General features: G+C 36.2%; 1 pseudogene; it reads left to right on the top strand.

Moving 5' to 3' along the window:
* The first annotated feature begins 14,549 nt into the window (after positions 1 to 14,549).
* LOC118027250 lies at positions 14,550 to 15,168 on the top strand (annotated as a pseudogene).
* The last annotated feature ends 9,172 nt before the right edge of the window (positions 15,169 to 24,340 follow it).

Raw genomic sequence — 24,340 nt, 5'->3', positions numbered from 1 at the left:
CCCCATCAAAAAGGAGAACTACAGACCAATATCCCTGATGAACATGGATGCAAAAATTCTCACCAAAATACTAGCCAATAGGATCCAACAGTACATTCAAAGGATTATTCACCACGACCAAGTGGGATTTATCCCTGGGCTGCAAGGTTGGTTCAACATCTGCAAATCAATCAACGTGATACAGTACATTAACAAAAGAAAGAACAAGAACCATATGATCCTCTCGTTAGATGCAGAAAAAGCATTTGACAAAGTACAGCATCCTTTCTTGATCAAAACTCTTCACAATATAGGCATAGAGGGTACATCCCTTAATATCATAACAGCCATCTATGAAAAACCCATAGTGAATATCATTCTCAATGGGGGAAAACAGAGAGCTTCCCCTCTAAGGTCAGGAACACGGCAGGGATGTCCACTATCACCACTGCTATTCAACATAGTATTAGAAGTCCTAGCCACAGCAATCAGACAACAAAAAGAAATAAAAGGCATCTGAATTGGCAAAGAAGAAGTCAAACCTCACTCTTTGCGGATGATATGACACTTTATGTGGAAAACCCAAAAGACTCTACCCCAAAACTGCTAGAATTCATACAGGCATTCAGTAAAGTGGCAGGATATAAAATCAATGCACAGAAATCAGTGGCATTTCTATACACCAACAGCAAGACAGAAGAAAGAGAAATTAAGGAGTCGATTCCATTTACAATTGCACCAAAACCATAAAATACCTAGGAATAAATCTAACCAAAGAAGCAAAGTATCTGTACCTAGAAAACTATAAAATACTCATGAAAGAAATTGAGGAAGACACAAAGAAATGGAAAAGTATTCCATGCTCATGGATTGGAAGAACAATTATTGTGAAGATGTCAATGCTACCTAGAACAATCTACACATTTAATGTAATCCCTATTAAAATACCATACACTTTTTTCAAAAAAATGGAGGAAATAATCCTAAAATTTGAATGGAACACAAAAAGACCCTGAGTTGCCAGAGGAATGTTGAAAAAGTAAAGCAAAGCTGGTGGCATCACAATTCCAGACTTCAAGCTCAATACAAATCTGTAATCATCAAGACAGTATGATAATGGCACAAAAACAGACACATAGATTAATGGAACTGATAGAGAGCCCAGAAATGGACCCTCCATTCTATCGTCAATTAACCTTTGACAAAGGAGGAAAGAATGTCCAATGGAAAAAAGACAGTCTCTTTAACAAATGGTGTTGGGAAAATTGGACAGCCACATACAGAAGAATGAAACTGGACCATTTCCTTACACCACACACAAAAATAGACTCCAAATGGTTGAAAGACCTCAGTGTGAGACAGGAGTCCATCAAAATCCTAAAGGAGAACACAGACAGCAACCTCTTTGACCTCAGCCGCAGCAACTTCTTCCTAGAATCATCGCCAAAGGCAAGGGAAACAAGGGCAAAAATGTACTATTGGGACTTCATCAAGATAAAAAGCTTTTGCACAGCAAAAGAAACAGTCAACAAAACCAAAAGACAACCGTTAGAATGGGAAAGATATTTGCAAATGACATATCAGATAAAGGGCTAGTATCCAAAATCTATAAAGAACTTATTAAACCTAAAACCCAAAGAACAAAGAATCCAATCAAGAAATGGGCAGAAGACATGAACAGACATTTTTCTAAAGAAGACATCCAAATGGCCAACAGACACATGAAAATGTCCTCAACAGCACTTGGCATCAGGGAAATCCAAATCAAAACCTTAATGGGATATCACCTCACACCAGTCAGAATGGCGAAAATTAACAAGTCAGGAAACGACATATGTTGGTGAGGATGCGGAGAAAGGGGAATCCTCCTCCACTGTTGGTGGGAATGCAAGGTGGGGCAGCTACTATGGAAAACAGTATGGAGGTTCCTCAAAAAGTTGAAAATAGAGGTACCATATGATCCAGCAATTGCACTACTGGGTATTTACCCCAAAGACACAAATGTAGGGATCCGAAGGGGGTAGTGCATCTCGATGTTTATAGCAGCAATGTCCATAATAGCCAAACTATGGAAAGGGCCAAGATGACCATCAAGAGATGAAGGGATAAAGAAGAAATGGTATATATACACAATGGAATATTATGCAGCCATCAAAGGGAATGAAATCTTCCCATTTGCAACAACGTGGATGGAACTGGGGTGTATTATGCTAAGTGAAATAAGTGAATCAGAGAAAAACATGTATCATATGATCTCACTAATATGAGGAATTCTTAATCTCAGGAAGCAAACTGAGGGTTGCTGGAGTGGTGGGGGTGGGAGGGATGGGGTGGCTGGGTGATAGACATTGGGGAGGGTATGTGCTATGGTGAGCACTGTGAATTGTGTAAGACTGTTGAATCAGAGACCTGTACCTCTGAAGCAAATAATACATTATATGTTAAAAAAAAAAAAAAGAAGAAGAAGATAGCAGGAAGGGAAGAATGAAGAGGGGGAAATTGGAGGGGCAGATGAATCATGAGAGACTATGGACTCTGAGAAACCAACCTAGGGTTCTAGAGAGGAGGGAGGGTGGGAGGATGGTTTAGCCTGCTGATGGGTATTAAAGAGGGCATGTACTGAATGGAGCCCTGGGTGTTTTATGCAAACAATTAATCATGGAACAGTACATCAAAAACTAATAATGTAATGTATGGTGATTAACATAACATAATAATAATAATAAAAAAGAAATATACCCAGTATAAGTTGGATCTCTACTCTAATTCTAAAAGCCCCAGTTGGTGCACATTAAAATGTATTCACCATGAGTATTAATAGTTTTTTAAAATTCCACAGCAACATGTTCCTTTAAAAAAGCTTTTTTTTTTTTTAAAAGATTTTATTTATTTATTTGACAGTGAGAATGAGAGAGCATGAGAGGGGGAGGGTCAGAGGGAGAAGCAGACTCCCTGCCGAGCAGGGAGCCCGATGCGGGACTCGATCCCGGGACTCCAGGATCATGACCTGAGCCGAAGGCAGTCGTTTAACCAACTGAGCCACCCAGGCGCCCTAAAAATGCTTTTATTTCATTATTACACAGAGTGGCCAGTAAGAGAGTTTTGGTTTTTAATTCTATTACTTCATCTTTCTCAACTTTTAGAATGTAAATATCACACATATTAAATGCTAATTCCTGGACATAGTTTTGAAATAAATGATATCCTACTGACATACAGAAAAGGATGGATTGCAGTGAGCTAGGACTTGGAATTGTGAGGTTAGAGAGTGGAAAAAAAATTAAACCATGCAGAAAGCATCTGACCCAGGAGCTTACTGATAGAAGAGGAGAAATATAGGGACAGAGGGACTCTCCAAAATTAGAGTGCATGGGCAAAAATGAGAAAGGAGAATCCGGTGGAAAAGAAAGGAATATCAAATGAGAGGTTATTGAACTGAGAACTTTGGAAACTTTTGTAATTAGGGAATGAGAAGAAATGAGAAGTCAGGTTGACCAGACCTGAGAGAATAAAAGATCCAACTCTTAGCTGTTGCACCCTGGTGTCTGCTCTATCTTTGTGGCTCAAATATTTTCTTAGGGACATTAGACATGTGGGCTCACACACAAACACATACATACACACACACACAACAATAGCAGTAACAAAAGTAAAACTTACTTTTATGTATCTCATTATTCACACATGAATTTGTATCTTGAACTATTTGCTGAGTCACCATTTCAGAAAGGAGTCCTTTTCCGGTTAGTCAGTCGTTCTGAGCTGTGTTGGCAGGATTCTAAAATGTCTTTGTGTTCGTTATACAAGCACAGAGATGAGTGGTTATACCACTCAGGGCAATATCCTTGGTCAGAGAGAAGCCTCAGTCACATGCACCAGTAACATGAAGGTAGCTTGATCCTGCTCTCTGTACCTAGGTGGAATATGGACTTATTCCAGAAGCAAGGAGATTCTGGACTCTGGACCTTAAAGAATAGTAAAACATATTTCAGTTGTGATTGTTCATTTACTCACTTGAATACATGCACAATTTTTTCTTGTCTCTGTATAGATCTCCAGTGCATTGTTGAATAGAAGCGGTAAGGGTGGATATCCTTTTTGTTCCTGAACTTAGAGGAAAGATTTGAGACTTTCATCATTTAATATGATGTTATTTTCATAAATGGCCTTCATTAGTTTGAAAACATTCCCTTATATTCCTAGTGTGTTAAGGGTTTTGTTTTGTTTAATTAGGAGAAGACATTGAATTTTGTCAAAAATGTTTTTACATCTTTGAGATGGTAATGTGTTTTTTTTTTCTCTTCATTCTCTTAATATGGTGTATTATATTGATTGGTTTATGTATGCTGAACCAACTCTGCGTTGCTGGATAAATCCCACTTTGTTATCACATAGAATCCTTTTAATATGCTGCTGGATTAAGTTTACTAGTATTTTGTTGAGGATTTTTGCATCTGTATTCATAAGAGCTATTAGTCTGTAGTTTTCTTCTGATGTCTTTCTCTGCTTTTGGTATCTGGCTTCATAAATTGAGTTAAGAAGTGTTCCTTCCTTTTCTGTTTTTTGGAAGAGCTTGAGAAAGATTGGTGTTAATTTTTCTTCAAAAGTTTGGTAGAATTCACTAGCAACACCATCTGGGCTGGGGTTCTTTTTTTCCTTTGGTAGTTTTTTTTTTTTTTTTTAATACTAACTCAATCCATTATTATAGGTTTATCCATATTTTCTACTTCTTCCTGAGTCATTTTAGGGTTTCTAAGAATTTGTTCACTTTATTGAGTTTATCTAATCTATTTTATCAGCATTTGTTCATAGTATTCCTTTATAATCCTTTCTATTCTGTAAAGATTTTAGTAATGTCTCCTCCTTCTTTCCTGATTTTAGTGTTTTGAATCTCTTTTTTGCTAAATGTTTGTCACTTCTGCTGATCTTCAGAAAACCAGCTTCTGTTTCTGTTATTTTCTCTACTGTTTTTCTAGTCTTCTGTTGTCTCTCCACTCTAATCTTTAGTATTTCCTTCTTCCTCTTTGCTTTATGTTTAGTTTGTTCTCCCCCCCGTCCCCCGTGTCTTAAGGTGGAAGTTTAGGGTATCGGTTTGAGATCTTACTTTTTTTCCTTTTTAATGTAGATGTTTATAGCTATAAATTTCTCTCTTGGCTCTGCTTTCGCTGCATATTGTAAGTTTTGGTGTTTTGCATTTTAATTTTTGCTCATATCAAAGTATTTCCTAACTTCTTGTGATTTCTTCTTTGACCCATGGGTTGTTTATGAGTGTGTTGTTTAATTCTCACATATTTGTAAGTTTCCCAAATTTGATTTTGATATTGATTTTTAATTTCATTTCACTGTGATAAAAGAAAATACTTTTTATGACTTTATTTTTTTTATTTTATTAAGACGTGTTCTAACATATTGTCTATCTTGGAAATGTATATCCTGCTATTGTTGGGTGGAGTGTTTTATAGATGTCTGTTATGTCTAGTTGGTTTATAAAGTCTTCTTTTTCTTTTTTTTAAATATGTGTTATTTATTTGAGAGAGAGAAAGAGAGAGAGCACAAGCAGAGTGAGGGTCAGAGGGAGAAGCAGACTTCCTGATGAGCAGGGAGCCCTGATGTGGGACTCGATCCCAGGACTCAAGGATCATGATGGTAGCTGAAGGCAGATGCCCAATGACTGAGTCACCCAGGAGCCCAAAAGTCTTCTATTTCTTTATTGATATTAAATCTAGTTGTTTTACCTATCTATTGCAAGTGGGGCATTGAAATCTCCAACTACTATTGTTGAACTATTTTTTTTCTCCCTTTAATTATGTCAGTGTCTCTTTGATGTATTTTGGGACTCTATTGTTAGGTACATATATATTTATAAATGCTATATCTTATTTATGGACTGACGCTTTTTCATTATATAATGTTTTTCTTTATCTCTTGTAACAACTTTTGTCTTAAAGTATATTTTGTGTGATATTAGTATAACCACTCTAGCTCTCCTTTAGTTATTTTTCACATGGTCCTTTATTTTCAATTTATGGCCTTGAATCTAAAGTGAGTCTCTTATTGAAAATATGTAACTGGATCATGTTTTTTAAATCCTTTCTGCCAATTTGCCTTTTATTGAAGAATTTAATCATCTACACTTAACGTAATTACTAATAATGAAGACTTTCTGCAATTGTTTTTCTTCAGTGTATATTATTTCTCTCATCAATGCCTCTATTTATGCTTTCTTTGTGTAAAATATTCCCTAGAGTGCCATTTCAGTTCTTTTTTTGTTATCATATTATATAATTTTAGCTTATATTCTTAGTTATTTCAATGTGAATTACAACTAACATGTTAACATAAAAATCTGGTTTATATTAACAGTAATTTTATCTCAATAGTGTACAAAAATTTGGGTCCTACATAACTCCACCCTTCTTTTATACTGTTATTGTGGCAAATCATATCTTTATGCATTATGTGCCTATCAATTTAATTTATAATTATTGCTTTATGCAGTTGTTTTTTAAAATCAAATAGGAAAAATGAATTATAAGCAAAAATACATATATATTTATTTCTTATATTTACCTAGAATTTGCCTGTGAAGACATCTGGCCCTGGACTTTTGTTTCTTGGGAGTTTTTTGATTACTGATTCAATTTCTTTGCTGCTTATCAGTCTCTTCAAGTTTTCTATTTCTTCCTATTTCATTTTTGGTAGTTCATATGTTTCTAGGGATTCATCCATTTCTTCTATGTTGTCCAGTTTGTTGGCATATAATTTTTCATAATATTCTCTTAGGCTTATTTGTATTTCTGTAGTGCTGGCTGTTATTTCTCCTCTCTCATTTGTGATTTTATTTATTTGGATCCTTTCTCTTTCTTTTTTTTTATAAGACTGGATAGATGTTTTTCAATTTTATTAATTTTTCAAGGAACAAGCTCCGAGTTTCATTGATCTGTTCTATTATTATTATTACTATTATTTAGTTTCTATATCATTTATTTCTTCTCTAATCTTTATTATTTCCTTCCTTCTGCTGGCTTTAGGCTTTGTTTGTTGTTCTTTTACTAGCTCCTTTAGGTGTAAGGTTAGGTTGTTTATTTGAGATTTTTCTTGCTTGGTGAAGTAAGCCTGTATTGCTATATACTTCCCTCTTAGGACTGCTTTTGCTGGATCCCAAAGGTTTTGGACCACTGTGTTTTCATTTTCATTTGTTTCCATGTATTTTTTAAATTTCTTCTTTGGCTTCCTGGTTGACTCATTCATTGTTTATTAGCATGTTAAACCTTCACATATTTGTGGTTATTCCAATTTTTTTCTTGTGGTTGACTTCAAGTTTCATAGTGTTGTGGTCTGAAAATATGCATGATATTACTGTAATTTTTTTTTTTATTTGTTGAGGGCTGATTTGTGACCTAATAGGTCATCTGTTCTGGAGACTGTCCCATAGGCACTTGAAAAAACAATGTATATTCTGGTGTTTTAGGATAGAATGTTATGAATATATCTGTTTAGTCCATTTGGTCAAGTGTGTCTTTCAAAGTCATTGTTTCCTTGTTTATTTTCTGTTAGATGATTTGTTCATTGATGTAAATGGGTGTTAAGGTATTCTACTATTATTGTATTATTATCAATTAGTTCCTTTATGTTTGTTTTTAATTGTTTTATGTATTTGGTGCTCCAAGTTGGATGCATAAATATTTAAAATTGTTAGATCTTCTTGTTGCATTGTCCCCTTTATTATGATGTAGTGCCCTTCTTCATCTCTTGTTACAGTCTGTGTTAAAGTCTAGTTTGCCCCATATAAGTATTGCTACTCTAGCTTTCTTTTGACATCCATTTGCATGACATACATTTCTATCCCTCACTTTCAATCTGCATGTATCTTTAGGTCTAAAATGAATCTCTTGTAGGCAGCATATAGATGGGTTTTATTTTTTTATCCATTCTGACAGCATATGTCTTTTGATGACAGCAAATGCTTTTGAAGCATTTAGTCCATTTACATTCAGAATAATTATTGATAGATATGTATTTAGTGACTTTGAAAAAAATATTTTATTTATTTATTTGAGAGACAGAAAAAGAGAGAGAGCACTAGCGGGGGGGGGAGGGGCAGAGGGAGAAGCAGACTCCCTGCTGATCAGTGTACCTGACACAGGGTTCCATCCCAGGGCCCTGAAATCATGACCTAAGCAAAGGCAGTGTACCCCAGGCATTCTTCAAATCACTATTCCCATGCCATCTGTACCTGGGTTGTTTGCCCACCTTATGTTTACAAGCAGCACAGTGCCCTCTGGGCTCCATCCCAACTAAGCCCACTGACCTTTAACTCCAGGGTTTAAGCCCTGCTGGTTACAAGAACTCATGAAATTCAGCACCTGTCATTTTCCGAGCCAATGGCTTTGGGGAAATGTTCTCCTTGTTCATTTCCCTGTGTGCTCTACTCTCTTTTTACCTTCTCTGCAATGGTGGCTCCTTCGCCTAAGTAGCGCCTATGATCCATTTCTCCCATAAACCACCATCTCTTCTACCTTCTTCAATGTGACCTCTTCTCTCCCTTTACTTGTGAAATTTGTTCTGTCAGTCTTCAGATTGATTCCTGGGGTATTTAGGATGATTTAATAGTTATCTTGCTGTGTTTGTAGGATGAGATAACCTTAGGGTCTTCCAACTCCACTGCTATCTTCCCATCAAAACCCTTAAACACTTTGATTTCTAACCTACATTTTAAAATTAAATATCACATCCTATGTAACTTTTCTCCAGTAACAACTATTTCTTTTCTCCTACACCAACATTCTATGGAATGTAGAGGATTGGTGTTTTGCAAATTCATGGGCCTGAGCTGAAATTTGGCATTCAAAAATTTTGTCAAATAATTTATCAGTGTCCTTTATGCCCACTACATCCCTTTTAAACCTTCAATAACACCTTTCAAAACTTATGTCCTTATTTATTCAGTCTCCACGCCTTTGGCCTTTTAATCCATACAGCAGTTTCTCTTTTTACACAGTGTAAAATCCTTAAACATTCTGCCCTTCTATCACAAATTCATGTCTTCTTTTGATTTTTATTTCCTTTCATAGTTAAAATGTTTTACTTCTTATAAATTTTCTTTCCCTTTTTTGATTAAAAATCTTATTTCCTTAGATTATTTTCTCTTTAAAAATTTGCTTTATCACTTAGCACTCCCTCTCTACTTTTTTTTCCATTTCCCCTTTATTCTTCTTTCTTCATATAAAAGTACTCAGTTCACACCATTATTAATAAAAAACTGCACTTATGGTGTAAAAGTCAAAATCAACAGAAAAAAGCCAAATCAAGTTTTTTATTATATGCAGTGTCGCCATATATTTTTATCATCAAGGCACTTAGAGAGAAAAAAAGCCACTATGAATAATTACATTAAAGAAAATGGGGACACATGACAATCTAATCATATGTCAATTCATGTTTTTTTTAAATCCAATCCTTACATTTTTATTCAAACTCCTTGAAGTAGTTGACTACCATGGCTGCTCTCAATGGAATTGATTTTGCCCACCAAGGGACATTTGCCAATTGCTCTTGATATTTTTGCTTCTTATAACTTGGAATATTGCTATTGGCATCTGGTGGTAGAGACCATGGAAGTTGTTGAATATCTACAGTATACAGGCCATTCTCCCACAACAAAGAATTATCCAGACCAATATGTCAGTAGTGGTGATGATGAGAAACCCTGATCTATAATAGTTTATATTTTCCCAGGCTAATCTATTGCTAAGATTTCAATGAAGGCTTTGAACATGTTCCTATACATTACTTCTGAAATCTAAACCATCCTTGTTATCTGTGATACTGCATATTCTTGTCAGTTTTCTTTCTTTTACCAGAGCAGCCCTTCTCAATCAAAATTTTAAGAGAAAATTAAACCCTAGTGACTTAAAACATCCATTTTATGTAATGAATTAACTTTTCTCCTACATATTTAGAATGTTACTAGTTATTTATATTCCTTTGACAATGGACAGAACAGTCACTCAAATATTTTTCTGTAGGGCCTAATTCTTTCGTGGAACCTCAGTCAAGAAATGGTACAAGAACATTAGGAGGAGACATAATGAAGAAAAAAATTCAGTAGGAAAAATAGAAAACAAATATGAAATGCTTAAAAAAAGAAAAATGACAATAAAAACTAAGTATAATTTAACTGAACTCTCCATATGAAAGACAAATATATCTATATTGAATTAAAAAATTAAGCTCCTGGAGTATTACACTGTATAATATTAATAATTACAATCATAAGACTGAAGAGGCAGAAAGTTATAAAATGAAGGAATACACATGGTTATATCATTTAAAGAAAAGGGTTATATGAGGAGCTATAAATTATTATAGTATATACCAAAGTAAAGCAGTTGTAACTTTATTAAGTAAATGGAAAAAATTAATCTTTAAGGCAAAGGCATTTTGAAAAATAAATAGCAACAATACATATTAAGAATTCAATTCACTAGGAATGAACACAGTTCTAAACTTGTATGTGTCAAATAATGAAGTTTCAATATATACAACTACAGTTGAAAGAATATAAAATTTATAAAACTAGTATCATTATGATGGGTTTTATTAAAATTTACTCTGTACTTATAAATTGGACAGATGTTACTTAGTTGAAGATGTAGGAAGATTTCAGTAAAACATGTAACAAGTTAGATATTGTAATTTTATTGATTTAGTTTACATCTAAAATAACAGTCTTATATTTTTGAGTTTTGACAAATATATACAACTCTGTTTCTACCAACCCAAAAAAGGAATAGAATTTTGATCATCCCAGAAAGCTTCCTTATGCCCCTTTCCAGTCCACTCCTCTACTCTGAAGCAAATATTGTTTTGATTTCATTTACTATAACTGTTTAATGTTGTTGAGTCTATCAGAGATTTGTTTCTTTTATTGCTATTATTTCATTATGTGAATATATGACAAATGTTTATCCATTTACCTATCAATAGATGTTTTATTATTTCTAGTGTTTGGCCTTTATGAATAATTCTGCTCTAACATTGTTGTACAACTCTTTTGTGGATATTTGTTTACATTTTGCTTGAGTAAATATCATTACTGAAATGATCAACTCATACTAGAGAAATAAGTTTAAATTTATAAGACACTGACAAATTGAATTCTAACTGGTTGTACCATTTTATATTCCCATCATCGGTGTTTGAATAATATTATATTACAATGTAAAAACCAGGGAATTACCAGGGATACAACTCACACCTCTTATTCAGGTATCACCAGTTTCACATGCACTTGTATTTGTGTGTGTGTAGTTCCATGCAATTTTATCACATGTATGAATTCATATAGCCACCAGCTCAATCACAACACAGAGTTGTTGCATCACTACAAAAGATTTCCCTCATGTTATCCCTTTGTAGCCATACTATATAGCCATACTCATTCTTTCCCCAGTTCCTAACTCCTGGCAATAACTAAACTGTTCTCCATTTCTTTAATTTTATCATTTTGAGAGGAAGTTTTTCCTGGATGCATATGGAGAAAGATGAAGAATTTGGACCATTAATGAAATTAGCATACCACTCAGGAATACAGCACATTAGAAAGTTGTAACTGCTAAAGGAAAAGAAAGCATTAGCAGTAGATGGGGACTACTGGCAGCTGCAGGAAGGGGTGGGGTTCTATTTGAGCAGGTCAGCCTGGAGATCTTTGTGAGAAGATAATACTTGAATGGAACTGGGGGAGGTTAGGGAGTTATCTAAGTGGATTTCTGGATGAAGAAGTTTCCAGTCAGAGGAAACAACTACAACAACAGTCCATAAGACAGGAACATACCTGGTGTTTTTAAGGAATGGAAAGAGGCTGATGTGACTAGTGTGAAAGAGCCAGGAGTACAGTAATTGGAGAAGAGGTCAGAAAATAAACAGATCATATGACATCCATTAACATAACTTTGACTTTAAGTTGAGTGAAATAGGGAGATGCTATCGATCATTGAGTAGAAAAATGACATGTTCCAACTTATGTCTCTAGTAAAACATTCAACAGTTATTACTGTTGTTATATTAAGATTAGTCAGTAGTAGGAGGAAAAGAACAAGGAGACTATTGTTAAAGTGATCCAGGCAATAATTGATGGTATCTCTGTCTAGTTTGTGAGCTGCTAAAGTGGTGAAATGTGGTTGAATCTGAAGCAGTTTTTTTTCCCCCTAGCAGTAAGGGATGATTGCAGAGAAATATCAATGTCTAGGCATTAAGGAGAACATAAATGTGGGGATGAGATATCATGCAGACCAGAGTTAAAAGGACTAAGAATGCATCTGAGACAATGTCTGGAAACCAGAGAGAGGAAGAAAGGTGAACAGAAAGAGAATGGAAGGGGTTGTCAGAAAAGAAACCTCTATCTAATTGCATAGTTGTTTATTGATTAACCAGAGGGCTCCTAAGTGGCAATTATTTATATAAGAGTTTATTAAATGAGAGTGTAACTTGGCCTAGTGTGGTAGATAATAACTTTAAACACTTTGCTTTGGGTATTTGCTTTCCTTGTTGATTGTTTTTAATCCATACTCTGTATCTACACACACCTTTTCCTTCCCTTCAACTTCCAGAATCTTGGTCTCAAGCCCACATGGCTTAGCCATGATCTAATAAGAGAAGTCAGTCACATGACTGAGATATCTGGGTCTAACCAATTGGTAAGCCTTAGCTCTGATTCCATCTCCCAACTTTTGGAAAATGGGAATGTATCATATCTTAGTATTTCAATCATAAATTCTGATCAAAGGATATATTTTAGAGTTGGGGAGTTTCAGTGAATATTGGAATAAAGGGAATAAAGCTCATGGGAAAGTGAAATAATTATATATTTAGCCACTGCAAAAAAATTCCACAAATTGTTGGAATTCATGAATTTACTAAGGTTATTAGATATAAGAATAATATTTAAGAACTAAGGCATTTCTTTAGAACCAAAACATACAGAACATACAATTTAAAAAAGGTATACACGTCACATTATCATCAAAATAATAAAATACTTAAAAATAGTATTCTTATATCTAATAATCTTGGTAAACTCATTAATGCCAATAATTTAACTGTGACATTTTTTGCAGTTCCTAAATATACAATTATTTCAGTTGTACTTGAATAAATACTAAGAAAAAGGCTCAAAACTTCAATATTCTAAGTTTATGTTTAAAATATCTATTATTAAAGATATGTAAATTATTACAAAATTGATCTATGGATTCAGTGAAATCTCAAACAAAACCTAAGCATAAGACTTCTGCTTTGGACCAAGATAGAGTAATAGGGGCTTGAAACAACAACAAACTGAATAAAATACATGAAACAATAATTTTTGAGACATTGGGCATCAGACATTGAAGGACAATGAACTGAGAGATAGAAAACAAATAAGGTAAACCCTATAATTGCATCCAGTTGAAAGTTACCAGCCATACAAAGAAACAAGAAAATATGAACTACAAGTAGGAGAAAATCCAATCAATAGACAAGTAACCAGAAATGACATAGATGATAGAATTAGTAGATAAAGACATTAAAAATTAGCATAACTATATTTCATATGTTCAAGAAGCTAGATGAAAGATTGACTATATTAAGTAGATACATGGAAGATATATGTTAAAAGGCTCAAATCAAAATTCTGGATAGGAAAACTAAAATGTTTGACATGAAAACTACACTAGATGGGATTAGCTGAGGATAGATTTTGCAGAAGAAAAGATTAGTGAATTTGAAGACAGAGGCAATCCAAAATGATATACTGAGAAAATAAGAAGTTGGGAAAAAAATAAAGAGTGCATCAATGAACTGTGAGACAATTCAAATGGGCCAAAATATCTGATTTGAAGAAATAATGACCCAAATTTTTATCAAATTTGATGCAAAACAAATCCAAAGATTTGTATCTCTACTAATACTAAAAACAAAACTAAACCAAAGCACATCATAATCAAATTTCTCAAAACCAGTGACAAAAAAAATCTTAAAAGCAGCCAGAGAAAAAAAGCAACATTATATAAAGTGGAACAAATATAAAAATGACTGATTTCTCACTTAAAATAGTGTAAGCCAGATGTGAGAGGAATAGTATTTTTAAAGTATGAGAAGAAAAAAAATGGGGCACCTAGGTGGCTCAGTTGGTTAAGTGTCTGCCTTTTGCTCAGGTCATGATCCCAGAGTCCTGGGATCTGAGTCCCACATCTTAGAATATTCAAGCTTCCTGCTCAGCAGGGTGTCTGCTTCTCCCTCTTCTTCTGCCCCTCCCCCTTGCTCTCTCTCTCTCTCTGGCTCTCTCTCAAATAAAGAAATAAAATCTTAAAAAAAGAAAAAGAAAAAAATCATTGCCATCCTAAGGTTTATGTGATTTTAGGAAATACCAAATAGCTAAAACAATCTGAAAAAGAACATAGAGGCTGTGTCTGACTCCAGCTCTCACAGCCACTGCAGTACAATGAGCTCCATAGAGACAGTTCCAGGGCAAGTGAGAGCCAGACAGCACTGGACAGTTCTGTGCCTCACTGAGAAGATAATTAAGCATGTGCAGAGGAGATCCTAAGAAGCCAAGAGGAAAATGTCATCATATGCATTCTTTGTGCAAATTTGCCAACAGGAGCACAAGAAGCAGCCCCTAGATGCTTCATTCAACTTCTCAGAGTTTTCTAAGAAGTGCTCAGAGAGGTGGAAGATCCTGTCTGCTACAGAAAAAAGAAAATTTGAAGACATGGCAAAGGCAGACAAGAGAAATGAAAACTTATATCTTCCTTAAAGGAGAAACCAAAAAAGTTCTAGAATCCCAATGCACCCAAGAGGCCTCCTTCAGCCTTTTTTTGTTTTGTTCTAAGTATCAACCAAAAATCAAAGGAGAACATCCCGACCTATCCATTGGTGATGTTGCAAAGACACTGGGAGAGATGTGGAATAACACTACTGCAGATAACAAGCAGCCTTATGAAAAGAAGGCTGCTAAGCTGAAAGAAAAATGCAAAAAGGATACTGCTGTGTAGCAAGCTAAAAGAAAGCCTGATGCAGCAAAAAAAGGGAGTCATCAAGGTTGTATAAAGCAAGAAAAAGAAGAAAGAGGAGGAAGACAAGGAAGATGAAGAGGAGGCAGAGGAAGATGAAGATGCAGATGAAGCAGAAGATGATGATGAATAAGTTAGTTCTAGCACAGTTTTTTTTTAAATATATAAAACATTAATCCCCCTGTAAATACTCATTCCTTTTATTTTTTTTCTTTTTTCCTTTTTTTTATTCTTATGTTAATCCCCATACATTACATCATTAGTTTTATTTTTTATTTATTTATTTTTTAAGATTTTTTATTTATTTATTTGAGAGAGAAAGAGCACATGAGAGGGGGAGGGTCAGAGGGAGAAGCAGACTCCCTGCCAAGCAGGGAGCCCGATGCGGGACTTGATCCAGGGACTCCAGGATCATGACCTGAGCCGAAGGCAGTCGCTTAACCAACTGAGCCACCAAGGCGCCCACATCATTAGTTTTAGATGAAGTGTTCCATGATTCATTGTTTGTGCATAACACCCAGTGCTCCATGCAGAATGTGCCCTCCTCAATACCCACCACCAGGCTAACCCATCCTCCCACCCCCCTCCCCTCTAGAACCCTCAGTTTGTTTTTCAGAGTCCATCGTCTCTCATGGTTCATCTACCCCTCCGATTTCCCCCGCTTCATTCTTCCCCTCCCGCTACCTTCTTCTTCTTTTTTTTTCTTAACATATATTGCATTAATTGTTTCAGAGGTACAGATCTGAGATTCAACAGTCTTGCACAATTCACAGTGCTTACCAGAGCACATACCCTCCCCAGTGTCTATCACCCAGTCACCCCATCCGTCCCACCCCACCCCCCACTCCAGCAACCCTCAGTTTCTTTCCTGCAATTAAGAATTCCTCATATCAGTGAGATCATATGATACATGTCTTTCTCTGTTTGACTTATTTCGCTCAGCATAACACCCTCCAGTTCCATCCACGTCGTTGCAAATGGCAAGATCTCATTCCTTTTGATGGCTGCATAATATTCCATAGTATATATATACCACCTCTTCTTTATCCACTCGTCTGTCAATGGACATCTTGGCTCTTTCCATAGTTTGGCTATTGTGGACATTGCTGCTATAAACATTGGGGTGTACGTACCCTTTCAGATCCCTACTTTTGTATCTTTGGGGTAAATACCCAGTAGTGCAATTGCTGGATCATATGGTACCTCTATTTTCAACTTTTCGAGGAACCTCCATACTGTTTTCCAGAGTGGCCGCACCAGCTTGCATTCCCACCAACAGTGTAGGAGGGTTCCCCTTTCTCCGCATCCCCACAAACATCTGTCATTTCCTGACTTGTTAATTTTAGCCATTCTGACTGGTGTGAGGTGGTATCTCATTGAGGTTTTGATTTGGCTTTCCCTGATGCCGAGCAATATTGAGCACTTTTTCATGTGTCTGTTGGCCATTTGGATGTCTTCTTTGGAGAAATGTCTGTTCATGTCTTTTACCCATTTCTTGATTGGCTTCTTTGTTCTTTGGGTGTTGAGTTTGATGAGTTCTTTATAGATTTTGGATACTAGCCCTTTATCTGATATGTCATTTGCAAATATCTTCTCCCATTCTGTCGGTTATCTTTTGGTTTTGTTGACTGTTTCCTTTGCTTTGCAAAAGCTTTTTATCTTGATGAAGTCCCAATAGTTCATTTTTGCCCTTGCTTCCCTTGCCTTTGGCGATGTTTCTAGGAAGAAGTTGCTTCGGCTGAGGTCAAAGAGGTTGCTGCCTGTGTTCTCCTTTAGGATTTTGATGGACTCCTGTCTCACACTGAGGTCTTTCAACTATTTGGAGTCTATTTTTGTGTGTGGTGTAAGAAAATGGTCCAGTTTCATTCTTCTGCATGTGGCTATCCAATTTTCCCAACACCATTTGTTGAAGAGACTGTCTTTGTTCCATTGGACATTCTTTCCTCTTTGTCAAAGATGAGTTGACCATAGAGTTGAGGGTCCATTTCTGGGCTCTCTATCTGTTCCATTGATCTATGTGTCTGTTTTTGTGCCAGTACCAAACTGTCTTGAGGATTACAGCTTTATAATAGAGCTGGACGTCTGGAACTGTGATGCCGCCGGCTTTGCTTTTCTTTTTCAATATTCCTCTGGCTATGCGGGGTCTTTTCTGGTTCCATACAAATTTTAGGATTATTTGCTCCATTTCTTTGAAAAAAGTGGATGGTATTTTGATGGGGATTGCATTGAATGTGTAGATTGCTCTAGGTAGCATTGACATCTTCACAATATTTTTTCTTCCAATCCATGAGCATGGAACGTTTTTCCATTTCTTTGTGTCTTCTTCAATTTCTTTCATGAGTATTTTATACTTTTCTGAGTACAGGTCCTTTGTCTCTTTGGTTAGGTTTATTCCTAGGTATCTTATGGTTTGGGTGCAATTGTAAATGGGATCGACTCCTTAATTTCTCTTTCTTCTGTCTTGTTGTTGGTGTATAGGAATGCCACTGACTTCTATGCATTGATTTTATATCCTGCCACTTTACTGAATTCCTGTATGAGTTCTAGCAGTTTTGGGGTGGAGTCTTTGGGGTTTTCCACATAAAGTATCATATCATCTGCAAAGAGTGAGAGTTTGACTTCTTCTTTGCCGATTTGGATGCCTTTTATTTCTTTTTGTTGTCTGATTGCTGTGGCTAGGACTTCCAATACTGTGTTGAATAGCAGTGGTGATAGTGGACATCCCTGCTGCGTTCCTGACCTTAGGGGGAAAGCTCTCTGTTTTTCCCCATTGAGAATGATATTCGCTGTGGGTTTTTCATAGATGGCTTTTATGATATTGAGGTATGTACCCTCTATGCCTATACTCTGAAGAGGTTTGATCAAGAAAGGATGCTGTACTTTGTCAAAAGCTTTTCCTGCATCTATTGAGAGGATCATATGATTCTTGTTCTTTCTTTTGTTAATGTACTGTATCACGTTGATTGATTTGTGGAATTTGAACCAACCTTGCAGCCTAGGGATAAATCCCACTTGGTCGTGGTGAATAATCCTTTTAATGTACTGTTGGATCCTATTGGCTAGTATTTTGGTGAGAATTTTGGCATCGATGTTCATCAAGGATATTGGTCAATCATTCCCTTTTTGATGGGGTCTTTGTCTGGTTTGGGGATCAAGATAATGGTGGCCTCATAAAATGAGTTTGGAAGTTTTCCTTCCATTTCTATTTTTTGGAACAGTTTCAGGAGAATAGGTATTAATTCTTCTTGAAATGTTTGGTAGAATTCCCCTGGAAAGCCAACTGGCCCTGGGCTTTTGTTTGTTGGGAGATTTTTGATGACTGCTTTAATTTCCTTAGTGGTTATAGGTCTGGTCAGGTTTTCTATTTCTTCCTGGTTCAGTTTTAGTAGTTGATACATCTCTAGGAATGCATCAATTTCTTTCAGGTTATCTAATTTGCTGGCATAGAGTTGCTCATAATATGTTCTTAGAATTGTTTGTATTTCTTTGGTGTTGGTTGTGATCTCTCCTCTTTCATTCATGATTTTGTTGATTTGGGTCATTTCTCTTCTCTTTTTGATAAGTCTGGCCAGGGGTTTATCAATCTTGTTAATTCTTTCAAAGAACCAGCTCCTAGTTTCGTTGATGTGTTCTACTCTTCTTTTAGTTTCTATTTCATTGATTTCTGCTCTGATCTTTATGATTTCTCTTCTCCTGCTGGGTTTAGGCTTTATTTGCTGTTCTTTCTCCAGCTCCTTTAGGTGTAGGGTTAGATTGTGTACTTGAGACCTTTCTTGTTTCTTGAGAAAGGCTTATATTGCTATATACTTTCCTATTAAAACGGCCTTTGCTGCATCCCAAAGATTTTGAACAGTTGTGTTTTCATTTTCATTGGTTTCCATGTATTTTTTTTAATTCTTCTTTAATTTCCTGGTTGACCCATTCATTCTTCTGTAGGATGCTCTTTAGCCTCCATGTATTTGAGTTCTTTCCGATTTTCCTCTTGTGATTGAGTTCTAGTTTCAAAGCATTGTGGTCTGAAAACAGGCAGGGAATGATCCCAATCTTTTGGTACTGGTTGAGACCTGATTTATGACCAAGGATGTGATCGATTCTGGAGCATGTTCCATGGGCACTAGAGAAGAATGTGTATTCCGTTGCTTTAGGGTGGAATGTTCTGAATATGTCTGTGATGTCCATTTGGTCCAGTGTGTCATTTACGTCTTTATTTCCTTGTTGATCTTTTGCTTAGACGATCTGTCCATTTCAGTGAGGGGGGTGTTAAAGTCCCCGACTATTATTGTATTTTTGTCGATGTGTTTCTTTGCTTTTGTTATTAATTGCCTTATATAATTGGCTGCTCCCATGTTAGGGGCATAGATATTTACAATTGTTAGATCTTCTTGTTGGATAGACCCTGTAAGAAGGATATAATGTCCTTCGTCATCTCTTATTACAGTCTTTGGTTTAAAATCTGATTTGTCTGATATAAGGATTGCCACCCCAGCTTTCTTTTGGTGTCCATTAGCATGGTAAATGGTTTTCCACCCCCTCACTTTCAATCTGGGGCTGTCTTTGGTTCTAAAAAGAGTCTCTTGCAGACAGCATATCAATCGGTCTTGTTTTTTAATCCAGTCTGATAGCCCGTGTCTTTTGATTGGGGCATTGAGCCCATTTCCATTCAGGGTAACTATTGAAAGATAGGAATTTAGTGCCATTGTATTGCCCGTAAGGTGACTGTTATCGTATATTGTCTGTGTTCCTTTCTGGTCTATGTTGCTTTTAGGCTCTCTCTTTGCTTAGAGGACCCCTTTCAATATTTCTTGTAGGGCTGGTTTCATGTTTGCAAATTCCTTTAGTTTTTGTTTGTCCTGGAAGCTTTTTATCTCTCCTTCTATTTTCAATGACAGCCTAGCTGGATAGATTATTCTTGGCTGCATATTTTTCTCGTTTAGTGCCCTGAATATATCATGCCAGTACTTTCTATTCTGCCAGGTCTCTGTGGATACGTCTGTTGTCAATCTAATGTTTCTACCATTGTAGGTTACATATCTCTTCTCCCGAGCTGCTTTCAGGATTTTCTCTTTGTCTCTGAGACTCGTAAGTTTTACTATTAGATGTCGGGGTGTTGACCTATTATTATTGATTTTGAGAGGGGTTCTCTGTGCCTTCTGGATTTTGATGCCTGTTTCCTTCCCCAAATTAGGGAAGTTCTCTGCTATAATTTGCTCCAGGATACCTTCTGCTCCTCTCTCTCTCTCTTCTTCTACTGGGATCCCAATTATTCTAGTGTTGTTTCGTCTTATGGTATCGCTTATCTCTCGAATTCTGCCCTCGTGACTCTGTAGTTGTTTATCTCTCTTTTTCTCAGCTTATTTATTTTCCATCATTTGGTCTTCTCTATGACTGATTCTCTCTTCTGCCTCATTTATCCTAGCAGTTAGCGCCCCCATATTTGATTGCACTTCATTAATAGCCTTTTTGATTTCGACTTGGTTAGATTTTAGTTCTTTTACTTCTCCAGAAAGGGTTTCTCTAATAACTTCCATAATTTTTTCAAGCCCAGGTAGTATCTTTAAAGTGATGATTCTGAACTCTAGATCTGACATCGTACTAATGTCCGTATTGAGTAGGTCCCTGGCAGTCGGTACTACCTCTTGTTCTTTTTGTTGACGTGATTTTTTCCATCTTGTCATTTTGTGCAGAGGAGAATAGATTAATGAGAGAACAAAATGCTAGCAGAGTAACAATGTCCCCAGAAAATATACTCTAAACAAATCAGAAAAGACCTGAAGCAGTGGAAAAAGAAACGGAAATAGAGAAAAAAGAAAAAGAAAAAAAAGAAAAAGATAAAGATAAAGATAAAAACAAAAACAAACAAAACAAAACAACAACAACAAAAAAAAACGAGAATGTAATCATATATGATCAGGCTGGTATATAGATCAGTGCCACACACTAGATTTGGGGTGTGTTTTGGTCTTTTAGAAGAAAGTGCCGCCCAAAATTTTAAAGAAAGAAAAATATATGTACAAAAATAAGGGTTGATATGATGAAAGGATGGAATATGACTGTAAAGATGGAAATTATAAAAAATTTTATATAAGGAACTGATAATAAGTTGTTTCAAAAAAGAAAGAAGAGGATTTAAAAAAAGAAAATAGAAAAAAAAGGGAGAGAATGTGGTCAGGCAGGGGAATAGAAAACACCATATATTAGAGATTTAGGGTATATTTTAATCTATTAGAAGAAACTATCTCAAAATTTTAAAGAGAGAACAACTTATATATATATGCCAAAAATACGGGTAACTACTATGAAGGGATAGAATATGACTCTAAAAATGAAAAATAAAAATGTTTTTTTAAAAAAAGGGATTGATAAGATGTTGGTTGAAAAAGGGAAAAAGAAAAATTCAAAAAAAAAAGAAAAAAAGACAGTTAAAAAAATTAACTTTGAAAGACTAAAGTATCATGGTAAAAAAGCCATGAATTCTATGTGCAGTATTCCCCTAGCGCTGGAGTTCTGCCGTTCTCATTGATCGGTAAACTTGGTCTTGGCCGGCTGTTCTCGCTGATCTTCTGGGGAGGAGCCTGTTGTCGTGGTTTCCAAATGTCTTTGCCGGAGGCGGAATTGCCCCGCCCTTGCCCCCTCCCGGCTAAGTAATCTGCTCGGGTTTGCTCTCCGGGGCTTTTGTTCCCTGCGAGCTTTCCGTACAGCTTTGGAGGCGGAGAGTGAAAATGGCGGCCTCCCAATCTCCGCCCTGGAGGAGCCGAGAACTCGGGGCCCCGCTCCTCAGTGAACCCCCAGAGAAAAGCCGTCAGTCACTCCTGTCTCCCCTGTCTCTGGCTGTACTCCGTGCTCACCCGGCCTGTGACCACGTGTTTCTATCTCTGGCACCTGACCCCGGGTGGAGTCTCCAAACCCAGCAGATCCCTGCGGTGCCCTTCCGCGCGGTTCCTCCCGGGGAGGAAGGTGAGTCTCCCCGGATCTGCCGCTTGTTGGGTCCCTCCCGGAGGAGCAGTGGCCCGACTGTGCCGCAGATCATGGTTTATGGCAAACCCGAACTGAGAGCCCGCGCCTGGGCTCTGCCTCTGCAGCTGGCTTCCCTGCTCCGATACCTGGGAGCTCTGCCACACTCAGGCACCCCCGGTCTTTCTGTGACCCCGAGGGTCCTGAGACCACACTGTCCCGGAGGGTTCCACCCCCCGCTTAGCCACCAGAGTGACGTCCCTCAGTGGAGCAGACTTTTAAAAGTTCCGATTTTGTGCTCCGTGGCTCTATCACTTGCCAGAAGCGGCCGACGGAGGCCCTTCCCCCGCCATCTATTCTCCTGAATATCGCCTCGGATTCACTTCTCCGCACGTCCTACCTTCCAGAAAGTGGTCGCTTTTCTGATGAGAGAGTTGTTGCTCTTCTTTTCTTCGATCTCTTGTTGAGTTTGTAGGTGTTCAGAATGGTTTGATCCCTATCCAGCTGAATTCCTCAGAGGAGACGAAATCCAGGTCTCCTACTCCTCTGCCATCTTGTTCTGCCTCTGAAATAATTGTTGTTCTGTTAACTGAATACCAGTCTGTAATTTGAAAAAAAAAAAAAAGTTACAGCTGCTTTTTTGACATTCTGAATGCTTTTAAATAAATACAATTTTTTAATAAAAAAACTCCACAAAGATGGTGGACTCACACTTCATAATCTAAAATCTTGCCACAAAGCCACAGTAATCAAAATAGAGTGGTACTGGCATAAGGATAGACATGTAGAGTAATGACACAGAACAGATACTCCAGAAGTAACCTCTCACATATGTGGTAAAATAATTTTCAATAAGGTTGCCAAGACCACTCAATGTGAAAAGAATCATTACACGGTGTGAAAATTTGACATCCATATGCAAAAGAATGAAGTCAGACTCCTACCTTACACCATATACAAAAATTATTTCAAAATGTACCAAAACCCTAAATTTAAGAGCTAAAACTATAAAACTATTGAAAGAAAAGAAGATAAAATCTTCATGACTTTGGATTTGGCAATGGTTTCTTCAATATGACATCAACAGCCAGGCAACAAAAGAACAATTACATAAATTAGACTATTTTAATTTTTGTACATGAAAGGACACTATCAGGAGAAAGAAAACACAACCCACAGAATGGATTGCACAGATGAAAAAAATCTAATTAAAATAGTAGTAAGTCAAAGCTAATAATAAATCAAAACCATAATACATAATGAACAAATACAGTTTAATTCACTACATTAACAGAATAAAGCAGAAACAAAATTAAAAACAAACAACACACAAGTAACCACAAAAACTATGTGACCATAGATGGTGCAAAAATTTTTTGATAATAAACAACAAGGAATGAAAATAAAATTATAAAAGAAATGAAATGTGCCCACAATAGACTTTAAAGTGCATGTCTTTAGCAACTTTATTCCTAATAGCCAAAACACAGAAACATCCGAAATACCCATCAGCAGGAAAATGGGTGGAAAAATTGTGGCGTATTCATATAATGGAATTCAACTAAAAAATATAAAAGGAATGAACTATTGATATATAAAATAGTTTATACCATAACATGGTATCAACAACATTATATTGAGAGAAATTAAATACAATAGTGTATTATTACAATTATAAGAAGTTCATGAAAAGGCAAAACTAAAAACCTTAATGATAGAAATTAGACCATGGTTGCCTGGGGAAAATTGATATTCTAAATCTTGATTGAGGTATGGGTTATTTGGATATGTACATTTGTCAACATTTACCAAAGTTTATACTTAAGATCTGGGCTTATAAAGACATATATCTGTAAACTATACCTCCAAAAAAGGAGGTACTTTAACAATTTTTAGGAATAGGGCAGAAACCCCAGACAATCCTACTAGACTTGTAAGACTACTGAATTATAAGGAAGACACATCCTAGTTCATTTTATAACATTAATATATGGGTTGGAAGAGAGAAAAAAAATTATTTTTCACTCTTTCATTGTAAGCATGCTTTCTCATATCCACTATTTCTTCAGTCTCATATTTTTGAAAATTCTGCTTCACAAATATGGGACAAAAGCCCTAAAATTCTCCCCTAGGAATATCATGTTTTCAAAATAAGGAAATCATATTTTATTACTATATTCCTGTAGCAGTAAGATATAATTTTCTCTGGAAAATATGATGATCCCTCTATTTTATGTGAGAAACAGAATTAGAAACAGGGAGAATAAGGTTGATTTAAAAAAAATGCAAAACCACTGTCAGTATTGGGGTAGCAAATAATGAAAATATTTTGCTTTCTAGGAAGATATGATAAC

The sequence above is a fragment of the Mirounga leonina genome, unplaced genomic scaffold (genome assembly GCF_011800145.1).
Source record: "Mirounga leonina isolate KUSES-001 unplaced genomic scaffold, KU_Mleo_1.0 Mir_366, whole genome shotgun sequence".
NCBI lineage: Eukaryota > Metazoa > Chordata > Mammalia > Carnivora > Phocidae > Mirounga > Mirounga leonina.
Note: the sequence above shows the minus strand (reverse complement) of the source record. Positions and strands in the feature narration are given on the sequence as shown.